A 12,286-nucleotide genomic window follows, 5' to 3' on the forward strand; every position below is an offset into this window, starting at 1 on the left:
ATGCAAATGGCGACGCCCATGGGCGCCGCCATTTGCATTCCTTATTTTGGCATGTCTAGTCTACGTAAACATTTACATAGACTACAGCAAAAATAACGGGAACGCAAATAGCGTAGCGTCTACGCTATTTGCGTTCCCCTTATTTTCGCCGTAGTCTACGTAAATGTTTACGTAGGCTAGACATGCCAAAATAAGGAATGCAAATGGCGGCGCCCATGGGCGCCGCCATTTGCGTACGCGCAGGTTGTTGTTTTTTACTCAGCCGTGATAGGCTATGTAAACATTTACGTAGCCTATCACGGCTGACTACAGGGATGCAAACGGCGGTGGCTATGGCTGCCGCCTTTTGCGGCCCGACCGGCCTGGATTCGGGGGTGGAGGGACGGAGTGCCTCCCCCCCCAGGCCAGAATTTCGGGGGGAGGGACAGAGCGCCTCCCCCCCACCGCAAATCAAATTTCGTTCAAGGTAAGTGACTTTCGTACATCCCTACCCTGAAGCACCCGCCGACCCAGAAGTCTGCAGTGTTGTCCACCACACCCTTCATTTTAGACCAGAAGGCAAGTGCAGCAAGCCTTCTACCGATGGTCCAGGCCGCTAGACCCCACCTGTGGGCATCAACACAAAACTGAAGCAAGTGATCGACCAGAATTGGCCAACACTGTGGAAGATGTGCCGCCATCCAGAAGGAAAAGAGCTCCCTACCTGATCTGACATAAGCAGCTCTTGAGCTAGGGGCTAAGGACTGCAGGATAGCCTGTTTTGTCTCTTCCAGCCAATCTCCCAAAGGGCAGCTGGCATGGTGTCCGGTATGGCACGTGCCCAGGGAGCCAGTTCTCGGAAACGCTGCACCTGGTTACGTGACAATGCATCAGCTAAGGCATTGTCCATGCCGGGAATGTGCCGTGCACGGAATAAAATACTGCACTGAAGGCACTGCAACATGAAAGCCCAGACCAAAGCCATGACCCTGCCGTTGCAAGATGACAAGGAATTAATGACCTGGAAGGTGGCTTGATTGTCACACCAGAAGTGCACAACGGAATTAGAAAGCTGGGCTGCCCACAAATGCACAGCAACGTATATTGGGAAGAGTTCTAAGAAGGTAAGGTCCTTTCTCACACCCAGATCTAGCCACTCCGCCGGCCACCATGCGTGACACCATCTGTCCCGAAACACAACCCCAAAGCCCCGTGCATCGGAGTGTATCTGCAGTTCTGCTTCTAATAATAACTCGCGCTTCCAGAAGGAAATGCTATTGAACGTGTTGAGGAAATGCAGCCAAACAAACAGATCATCCTTCATGGCGGACGATACCCGAATCTGATGGTGTGGTGAGCGCAGGCCCCGCATGGCATTACAAAGGTGTCTAAGGAAGGCCCTGCCAGGGGCAATTACCCGACAAGCCTGCAGGGCCAGTAACATGACCTTCTTAGACTGCAGCATGTGCAGAATCTTATCCTTTAGGGCCTGCAGTTTGTCAGCTGGCAGCCTACGAAGCTGCCTCACAGAGTCCAGTTCAATGCCCAGAAACTTAATAGTGGGGGAAGGGACCTCAGTCTTTTCCTCCGCCAAAGGTACACCCAGCTCCTCAGCAAGGGTGGAAAATTCCTGTATTAGCCAAGTGCACTGGGGGATGCCGGGTGGGCCCACAAATAGGAAGTCGTCAAGGTAGTGCATGATACTATGGGACCCGGTTTTATCAATCAAAGCCCATTCCAAGAAGGAACTGAACCTCTCAAACATAGCGCAGGATACCAAACATCCCATGAGTAGGGCCCTATTGACATAAAATTTACTGAAAAAATGGAATCTCAGAAGGTCGAAGTCATCATGGCAAATTGGCAAGAGGCGGAATGCGGATTTAATATTGCATTTCCCCATGAGGGCACCAGGGCTCAGCGCCTTCACCATGGATACTGCCGTGTCAAATGATGTGTAATGGACCGAGCATAGGTGCTGAGGGATGGCGTCGTTCACCGATCCACCCTTGGGGAAGGACAGGTTGTGGATCAGCTGGTATTCACCCGCGGCCTTCCTTGGCACGATGCCCAATGGAGAGACCCTGAGATCAGGGAAACGGGGGGAATCAAATGGGCCAATGACTCGCCCCGCGGCCACCTCCTTATTGATCTTATCCATGACCAACTGTTCGAAACCTGCAATAGATTTCTGATTCTGGGACATTTGGGCCTGGCGTTGGCCCAGAAACAGAATCCTGAAACCCAGTGAAAATCCCTCATCCAAATAGCGGGCATTATCCTGGCGCGGGTATTGCTTCAAAAGGCGCCATAGGGGCCCCAACTTAATTGGACTGGGCCCCTTTTGGCGGAGGTTGAGGGCCGGCGCCGGACTTCCTGCCACTCTGCCATTCCCGATTTGGGCCCCGCAAACCTTTGGCCTTTGGGCAGCTAATGAAGGCATGTTGTTCCCCACAAATGGAGCATGCATGGCGGAATCGGCATGGATTCTTGAAGCAGACGCCCTTGGAGCCAAACTCCCAGCAGAGCGCGCGGTGTTGAACCGCATGTCCCACCCCAGCCTTAGGGGCTGAGGTGGGCGTCAGCTTAGCTAAGATGTGCCCACTATCTGACCGATCACCAAAACTTGGCCTGGCAGGAGTCATAAACTGCAGCCAAAGATCCTGATCCTTGGCGTCCCAGCACAGTGTGGGGTCAAATGCGGCCCGCATACGAAAAGATTCGTCGTAGGCCAGCCAAGCTCCACCTTCGTATTCAGTATAGGCCCTATATATGATATCCAAATACTGAGGACCCAACCACGCTCTGGGTGCTTTTGCTGAATGACACCCATATAGATTAAGAAGCTGGGCAGCCAGTTGGCCCAAGTGCGGGCCACCTTCTTACGCCTGAACCTCTCCAGATCCCTGTCGCCAGATTTCTCCCCCTCCTTTGTTTCTGACTCCCAGAATAGCAGGGAAAAGACATCAACAAAGTCTCCCCGTAGAATTTTCTCCCTAGTGGCGGGAAATAGGTGGTATCCCAGCGGGGTAGATGTCCCCTCAGTTGGGATTGCCCCTTTATCTATGTGGGCGTAAGGGTCCTTATCGCTCGCCCCAGGCTCATCAGAGCGCCTACAGGGCCACGCCATACGGCAGCGCAAGCAGCCATGGTAGATGGGGCATGTTGAGGATCCTCCCTGTTGCTAGCTGCATGAGGCTCAGCAGCTGGGGGGTAGTGGATTTTTCCCCCCCTCAACCCCACAAGGAGGGTTTGAAGCAGGGCCCAAGACCCCATGAGACACAGGGGTGCCAGCGACATGAGCGGCCCCACATGGTGTGGCATAGCTGTGGGCTGGGAGCATGTATCCTGGGCAGTGGGGCAGTAGACCCGGCGAAGGGAACCCTGAGATACCCCCTGCTGGGGTGTGAAACGGCCAACCCATCCCTGCTGCAAAGGGGAACCACCCGTATGGTGGGAGCTGGTTCCAACCGGTTGGTGGTGCTATCCCCCCGGGTCCCAGAACCTCACCTGAGCCAAGGTTGGTTGCAGCGTCGGGGGTCTGGCTGTGGTCCAGAGCTGCAGGCACTGGTGCAACGGGTGCCAGCGGCCCTTGCACGAGAAGGGGCTGCTCCGCAAGAGAGCACACAGGTGCTGAGGCCGCTGCAGATGCAGCTTGCCCAGCAACGACCTGCTGCGAAGCCTCAATGGCTTCCAGCCTGTCTGAAATAGAAAGCAATAGATCTCTGCGAGCTTGTCCTCTAGTTACCCATGAACCTGAAGTCCGGGGAGCCCACCTGGCAGGCGTGTTTAATGCAGGCATCCCTCTCAGTGGCCTCGAGCCTAGCCAGAATGAGGGCCATGTCAGGATCTTCATCCTTGGATGAGGAAGAGTTGGGCCTATGGACATGGCACTTAGCCGGGGGGCAAGCGGCTTTGCCCCTGCCTTCCCCCCCCCCAAACCCTTCTTGGGTGGCATCACTGTGTATTGGGTAATGTGCTACCCTCTCAACCCCTTACACAATTTTATATATATAAATATATAATTATTATTATTATTGATTTTCTCCTTATTTATATATTTATATAATATTACCTCTTCTTCTTCTTCTTTTAAAATATATATAAATATGCAAACTATCTTATTATTAACGTACTTTATATTTATTTATTTATTTATTCCCACCTTGCTTTCCTACTTGTGAACTGTGTCCGGAAACCTGAAAGGCACTGAGAGCAATATCAGGTGCCTTGCTTTCACTCCTCCCCCCACTTTTTTTTTTTTAATGTACTTCTTGTTGTTATGGACAAATACTAAGGCACCGGGGGCGTTGAAGCCTGACTCCTGCTGGACGGACAGGCTGCCCAGCTCCCAGCCAGCCGCTTAGAACAGCTATTCAGACCCGGTGGGAGGGGCGCCCCAAAGCGTGGGAAACAGGTCGAGGGCACTGGGAAACCTTCCCCTCACCCTGATCAGGCAGCAATGGGGATGTACGGCCGCCGAAAAAACAGCAAAAATCGGCCAGCAGTAGAGGAAACCTCCCCTACACACGCTGTGGTGGCCCGGCTTCGCTGCCACCAAAATGCAGCCCCGAAGGAGAGGCACGGAGTGGGAAGGCGTAAACTCCCCCCACTGAGTAAGAGGATCGCAGAGGGGCTGGTGCGGGCCCAGAGAATCCCCCCTCCCCAAAGCAGGTGATGGCCTGCGAGCTGAGAAACCCTAGTGGGTCAGGGGTGCGTGGAAGGAGGCGTGGGCGAAGCCTTGTGCTCGAGCTGCAGGGGGGCGCAAACCCCTGTTGCCGAGGCCTCCTCACCCTGCAGATGCCACCACCGCCAGAGAATCCCCCCACCCAAAAGCAGGTGCCGGCCTGCGAGCCCCGGGAACTCTGGTGGGTTAGGGGCACAGGGAAGGACGTGTGGGCAAAGCCTCGTGGTCGTGCCGCAGGGGAGCAAACCGCTGTTGCCAAAGACCGCGTCGGAGGAGATGCTGCCGCCGCCACCGCAAACGTCGTTGCCGCCTCCTCCCCGATGCCTTCTTGGTGCCTCCACCGCTGTCGAGGACCAAGGCCACCGCCACCGCCAGAGGTGCTGCTGTGCCGAGGAACTCGAAAGCTCACGCAGCAGGAATGAAGAAGAGGCTGGGGGCAGCGCGGCCTAAATAGCAGCTGGCTCGACCCCACCCACCGCTGACACAAGGAGCGAAGGCCAATGGCCTTCGTCCTTGTCCCGTCTTCCCCACCCCACCCACAACAGCCCCCCACTACAGCCAGGCAAGCTGGGTGCGGGGTGAGGGCACTTCTGAGGATGCCACATGCTCCTGAGGTTTGCTTTACCAATTGACATTAGACAGGCCCCCAGAGTTCTGATGTTTAGATATCCTCTTAAAACTCATCTCTTCACACAGCCTTTTCTTGAAGTGTAACCCAGCCAGCTATGGTTTGTAGCACACAGCAGAGTATTTTTTTTTAATTGCTGATTCAATTTTATTGTGTTGTTTTTATTGTTATATTTATTGCTGTCATTGTATTTATGTTTATGACTTTGATACATTTGTGGAAAGAAGTATGTAAATTTGAGTAAATAAATCAATAAAAATAAAAATAAGAGAAGAGAGAGTAAAGAAAAGCAAGCTTGACCTGCAAATTGTTCACCGCTTTGATACTTCTGTATCATAAGTCTTATGATCTGTATCAGGCAAGTCATCTATAGACAGAAAAGGGAAGGAGGGTCACAGCAGATTAGATTGATAGATGAATGAATGAAAGGGAAAGAATCCTATTTGTTTCCAAAAAAGAACATACTTCGGGGGAACTTTGCATTGACTAATTGGCTGAAGTAAAAAAGAGAAGGTTGTTTCCAAAAGCAGCCTGAGTTGTTTACAGTTCTGTAAAATTATGACTTTCTGTAAAACTACTAGGACAATACCTTGATTGATGTTCTGAATTAGAGAGATTTGGAACCCAGACTTTGGCATGTACCTGACGGCGTGATTGACATAGCTGGCAAAGATGTCTTCCCACACTCCTTTGGAAGGGGACTTTAAACAAATGGTTTCTTCCAAAAACCATTCAGGTTTTTGCTTGCATCCAATCATTCTATCAGTCTAGACAGGTGAAACAAAATGCATTCTTGAAGCAGTTTGCAGGAGAACTATATGAGCACTTTTCAAATAATGCTAAGCCAATGTAGAAGCAAGTTGTTTACTGCTGCAAACATTTTTTAAAAAATGTATCTCTTCCATGTGCCAGTATGCTTTGTGACTTAGCCCTAAGTCACTGGCACATGGAGCTTTTATCCTGCTACTGAGATTGGTTGCTCATGGAAGTTTGCGGGTCCTTTAGATCGGGGTCCCCAACCCCCGGGCCGCAGACCGGTACCGGGCTGTGGCCTGTTAGGAACCGGGCTGCAGTAGGGGTATGTGAAGCCCCCTTACCTTGGGTCCGCGGGGGCAGGGAGGCGATCCGTCCCTCCCCCCTGGAATCCTCGCTGGCCCCGGCTGGCTCCGCTCTGCGGCGAATCCTCAGAGCTGCTGGCTGGCTTCGGCTGCTGGCGGACTTCTGGCCGCTGGGATGCAAATGGCGTCCGTGTAGCGTCCCTGTTCTTCAAGTAATAGGCTACATAAAGATTTTATTACTGCAAAGAACAGGGACGCGAATGGCGTCTGCAAGTCTGCCTGTGGAAACCCCCCCCCCCCCCGGTCCATGGAAAAATTGTCTTCCACGAGACCGGTCCCTGGTGCAAAAAAGGTTGGGGACCGCTGCTTTAGATGACGTCGTCAACCTATTGGACATCACCTGCATGAAATGACCTTTATTCCATTTTTTAAAAGATTGGAGATAATGAGCTATCAAATTACCTCTCTTGAGTTCCGCTTGAGTTCCCTCATGAAAAGAGGAAAACTCACAATAAGAGGATCTAGACCACTGCACCATGTAGTGGCTGTATAATGAAACATATGGAAGACTCAGATAAGGGGGAACAGGAGAGGAAAAGGGAGGTGGGAGGAAGCATATGTAAAGGGAGTCCGTTGTGATCCTGCATTTAAAACAGAAGCAGAAAGCTTCATTTTTAATACGGGATTTTAGGCTGGTATAGAGATGTGCTTAATACCAGAGCATGCACTGCAAAAGTCACAAGGAATCCATCTGTAGTTTTGTTTTTCATGTCTTGAGTAACTATACATTTTGTAAATATGTGTCTGGTTTTTAAATAGTAGCTGCAAAGTTCTCCAATAGGAGAATTCCATGGGTAGCTCTTGGGAAAGAGCCTATGGGAAACCAAATAAATTATACTGAACATCTAGTTTAATTGACTAGGACCATGAATTATATAACTCATTTTGGAACTGAGGACTAAAGTGGGAACCAATGGCATAACAGTGTATCTTTTTATACACATAACTTATTTGTAAAATTTTGTCATAAATTATCACAGTCTCGATAATCTTTGAAGGCAAGCCAAACAAGTGTTATAGATTTCCTGACTCCATGACCCCAGTGTAAAAAATCTTACTAAGGGTGGTATGCATTGAACCCTCCTGTTGATGGAACAGCAATGGATTGGGGGAGGGAGTGATTCTGCCCCCCCTTGCAGCCTCCCATGCCCCCCCCCCAAATCTCTGGAGGATCCCTGGGGAACCTTCGAGACCAGGAGAAAGTCCCACTGTACAAGTGGAAATCTGTTTGCATGATGTTGGATTTTGCCCATTGTTCATCAAGTTCTTCACAAAGGAATAATATTTACATCCTTTGGGGTCTTTGAACAAAGGCTTCGACCACACCAGAGCCCTTTATCATAATTTATTTTATTATTATTATGGTACATTCCTGTGTATTTAAGTGGCAGACTTCCAGGAGCAATCTTACTTGCCCAGAGATCACAAGGGTATTGCTGAGAAGTCTTCAGCCAGGTATTGATGAGTTGCCCCAAAGCAAAACCCAGAATTGTAAACCTAATCAGTGACTACTAAGCTGGGCAGACTTCAGTTTTTTTGGCTTCATGTAGTGCTTGGATCGCAGTTCTTCGACAAAACTGAAAGTAGATACAGTGGATTAACAGCCTTGCATAGAAAAGCTCTTGGTTTCCTTGTTGTCTTCTGTTCTCCCACATGTTCAGAATCCCCCATCCCCAGCATCTCAAGAAATGTAGTCATTATCAAGCCTTTAAAATAACTTTGTAATCTGTCCTAGCAAACAATCATATTTTCTTAAATGGCTATAACATCAGTTGGCAACTGCTTAGCCAAAAGGGGTGGGACAACTAATATTATTAGCAGTTTAATCTCTGCCAGATCCTTTATATTGCAGAAAGACACCAATAAAGCAAGAAAAGCTTTGGTCTGAACATTTGAGTCATTCATGGAATGCACAGTTGTGTAGCATTAACTATTTCATGTCCAAAGTTAATAGGCCTCAAATCCTTTTAGAGCTAATTTAAAATCATTTCATAGTATTTTCATTAAAAGAAAACTGGACCTCACAGACATATACAATTTAAATCTCTTGATCATAAAAATCTAGGGTCTCAGAAGAGAGAGTACATTGTGTAGACATAACAATAGTTTAATTGGTATCTCTCTTATAATTTACAAACTTACTATTATTTTAGTACTTTTTTGAAACTGGATTGAATTTTTTTATTTTATTGATATACATTGGGTTGGAGCTAGCACTGGTCATCTGCCAGCGGAATGTATTTCTCTTCCCCCCCCCCGATCCCCCACAAGCAGCTACCCATGCATCCCTCAAAATCGCTCCAGCATTATGCATGGTATTGACAAAGTGGATAGGGAGTCATTTTTCTCCCTCTGTCACAATTCTAGAACCCGAGATCATCCCATGAAGCTGATTGGTGTAAGATTCAGGACAGATAAAAGGAAGTACTTCACACAGTGCATAGTTAAACTGTGGAATTCACTACCGCAACATTTAGTGATGGCTCTCAATTTAGATGGCTTCAAAAAGGGGATTAGACAAATTCATGGAGGATAAAGCTGTCAGTGGCTACAAGTCCTGATGGTTATATACTACCTCCAACATCAGAGGCAGTATGCCTATGTGCACCAGTTGCTGGGGAACATGAGCGGGGAGAGTGCTGTTGCACTCATGTCTTGCTTGTGGGTTTCCCACAGGCAGCTGGTTGGCCACTGTGTGAACAGAATGCTGGACTAGATGGACCCTTAGTCTGATAATAGTCTTCAGACACAGGTAGGAAGAAAGCCAGACTATGAAGCACATGGTCTTCGATGTCTATATACTAATGCCCAGAGTATGGGAAACAAACAGAACGAACTTGAACTCTTAATACAGGAGGGAAATTATGACTTGATAGGTATAACTGAGACTTGGTGGGATGACTCTCATGACTGGAATACAGCAGTTGAAGGATATAACTTGTTCAAAAAGAACAGGAGGAACAGAAAGGGAGGCGGGGTTGCACTGTATGTGAAAAATACATATCTCTGCACAGAAATACAGGAGGAGGAGCTTGGTAGCCCCATCGAGAGCATCTGGGTTGAAATAAATGGAGCAAAGAATAAAAGGAACCTGGTGGTCGGAGTCTACTACCGGCCACCCAATCAAGGAGAAGACAAGGATGAAACTTTTGAAAAGCAAATAGCCAATGTTTTAAGGAAGCATGATGTAGTAGTAATGGGGGACTTCAATTTCCCCGATATTTGTTGGGAGACAAATTCTGCAAAACATGGCCCCTCCAGGAAATTCCTGACTTGTGTGGCGGATAACTTCCTCCTACAGAAAGTAGAGGAAGGAACTAGAGGATCGGCTATCCTTGACTTGATCCTAACCAACAGAGATGACTTAGTGGATGAAGTAGCAGTTACAGGAACTCTGGGGGAAAGCGACCATGTTGTACTTGAGTTCTTGGTTCTAAGGGAAGCAAAAGCCGAGTGTAGTCAAACGCGTACCCTGGATTTTAGGAAAGCTGATTTTCATAAACTCAGAACAATGATCAGTAAGGTCCCATGGCAAGCGATGATAGCGAGAAAAGGAGTCCAAGATGGGTGGGAGCTTTTAAAAAAGGAAATTCTCAAGGCACAATCACAAGCAATTCCAACAAGAAGAAAAGGTGGAAGACAACAGAAGAAGCCAATGTGGCTTCACAAAAAGCTTAGGGATGACCTGAAAACAAAAAAGGACACATATAGGAAGTGGAAAGAAGGCCAAGTAACAAAGGAAGAGTACAGGCAGGTAGCACAGAATTGCAGGGATGGCGTCAGGAAGGCTAAAGCGGAGAACGAGGTGAGGTTAGCGAGGGATGCTAAAAACAACAAAAAGGCTTTCTTCAGCTACGTGCATAGTAAAAGGCAGAGGAAAGAAATGGTTGTTCAGCTATTAAATAAGGATGGCGAAATGATAACAGAGGACAAAGAAAAGGCAGAGGTGCTCAATTCCTACTTTGGCTCAGTCTTCTCCCAAAAGAGGGTCTATGACCCCCCTGGCAAAGGCGAAGTACAGGATGAAGGGGCAGGATTGCAGCTTGAGATCGACAGGCATATGGTCAAGGAACACCTCATTACTTTGAATGAGTTCAAATCTCCAGGGCCAGATGAACTGCATCCTAGAGTCATAAAGGAACTGGCAGAAGAACTCTCAGAACCGCTGTCTATTCTCTTTGAGAAATCATGGAGGACCGGGGAAGTGCCAGATGACTGGAGGAGGGCTAACGTTGTCCCTATCTTCAAAAAGGGTAAAAAGGAGGAACCTGGGAACTACAGACCAGTCAGTCTGACATCAATCCCTGGGAAAATTCTGGAGCAGATCATAAAGCAATCCATCTGGAAGCACCTTGACAACAATGCCGTGATTACTCGAAGCCAACATGGATTTGTCAAAAACAAGTCCTGCCAGACAAATCTGATCTCATTTTTTGATCAAGTCACCTCCCTTGTAGACCGTGGGAATGCTGTAGACATCATATACCTCGACTTCAGCAAAGCTTTCGACAAAGTGCCCCATGATATCCTGATGAGCAAACTAGCTCGAAGTGGGCTAGATGAAACAACGATCCGGTGGATCCACAGTTGGCTACAGAATCGGACTCAAAGAGTGCTTATCAATGGGACCTTCTCAAGCTGGGGAGAGGTAACGAGTGGGGTACCGCAGGGCTCAGTCCTGGGCCCAGTGCTCTTCAATATTTTTATTAATGACTTGGAGGAGGAGGTGCAGGGAATGCTGATCAAATTTGCAGATGACACAAAATTGGGAGGGATAGCTAATACTTTGGAAGACAGAAACAAAATTCAAAGTGATCTGGATAGACTGGAGTGCTGGGCAGAAAACAACAGAATGGCATTTAATAGGGACAAATGCCAAGTTCTGCACCTAGGAAAAAGAAACCAAATGCACAGTTACAAGATGGGGGATACGTGGCTCAACCACACTACGAGCGAGAAGGATCTTGGAATTGTCGTCGATCACAAGCTGAATATGAGCCAACAATGTGATGTGGCTGCAAAAAAGGCAAATGCTATTTTGGGCTGCATTCATAGAAGCATCGCTTCCAAATCCCGGGAAGTACTAGTTCCCCTCTACTCAGCACTGGTTAGGCCTCATCTGGAGTACTGTGTCCAGTTCTGGGCACCACACTTTAAGAAGGATGCAGACAAGCTGGAGAGGGTTCAAAGGAGGGCAACAAAGATGATCAGGGGACTGGAAACAAAGCCCTATGAAGAGAGACTGAAAGAACTGGGCATGTTTAGCCTTGAGAAGAGAAGACTGAGGGGAGATATGATAGCACTCTTCAAGTACTTGAAAGGTTGTCACAGAGAAGAAGGCCAGGATCTCTTCTTGATCATCCCAGAGTGCAGGACACGGAATAATGGGCTCAAGTTACAGGAAGCCAGATTCCGACTGAACATCAGGAAAAACTTCCTGAGTGTCAGAGCAATACGGCAATGGAACCAATTACCTGGGGAGGTGGTGGGCTCTCCCACACTGGAGGCCTTCAAGACGAAGCTGGACAGCCATTTGTCAGGGATGCTCTGACTTGGATTCCTGCATTGAGCAGGGGGTTGGACTCGATGGCCTTGTAGGCCCCTTCCAACCCTACTATTCTATGATTCTATGATTCTATGATCCAATATGGCTCTTATCTTTTTATGGTTGAGGGACACACCAAAATAAAATGTTGAGAAATAATTCAAATTACAGAGGAAGCTGATGCCATGAAGGTGAAGTAATGCCTCACCCAACTTAGATGAAGTCCCTCCTCTTCCCAGTCCCAGTAGCATTGCTAAAAGGGACTAATATGAAAGATGAGGGGCAAAGTACTCCTTATCCTCTCCCATGTAACTTGAGAATAGATTTGG

At 48.3% G+C, this 12,286-nt stretch overlaps 1 protein-coding gene across 10 annotated transcripts in view; it reads left to right on the forward strand.

Moving 5' to 3' along the window:
* IRAG1 (inositol 1,4,5-triphosphate receptor associated 1) overlaps positions 1–12,286 on the forward strand; it is a 131,001-nt gene that overhangs the window by 53,710 nt on the left and 65,005 nt on the right. The window lies entirely within an intron of this gene.

The sequence above is a fragment of the Heloderma suspectum genome, chromosome 1 (genome assembly GCF_057233095.1).
Source record: "Heloderma suspectum isolate Gila_16-S chromosome 1, 16-S_ref, whole genome shotgun sequence".
Classification (NCBI taxonomy): domain Eukaryota; kingdom Metazoa; phylum Chordata; class Lepidosauria; order Squamata; family Helodermatidae; genus Heloderma; species Heloderma suspectum.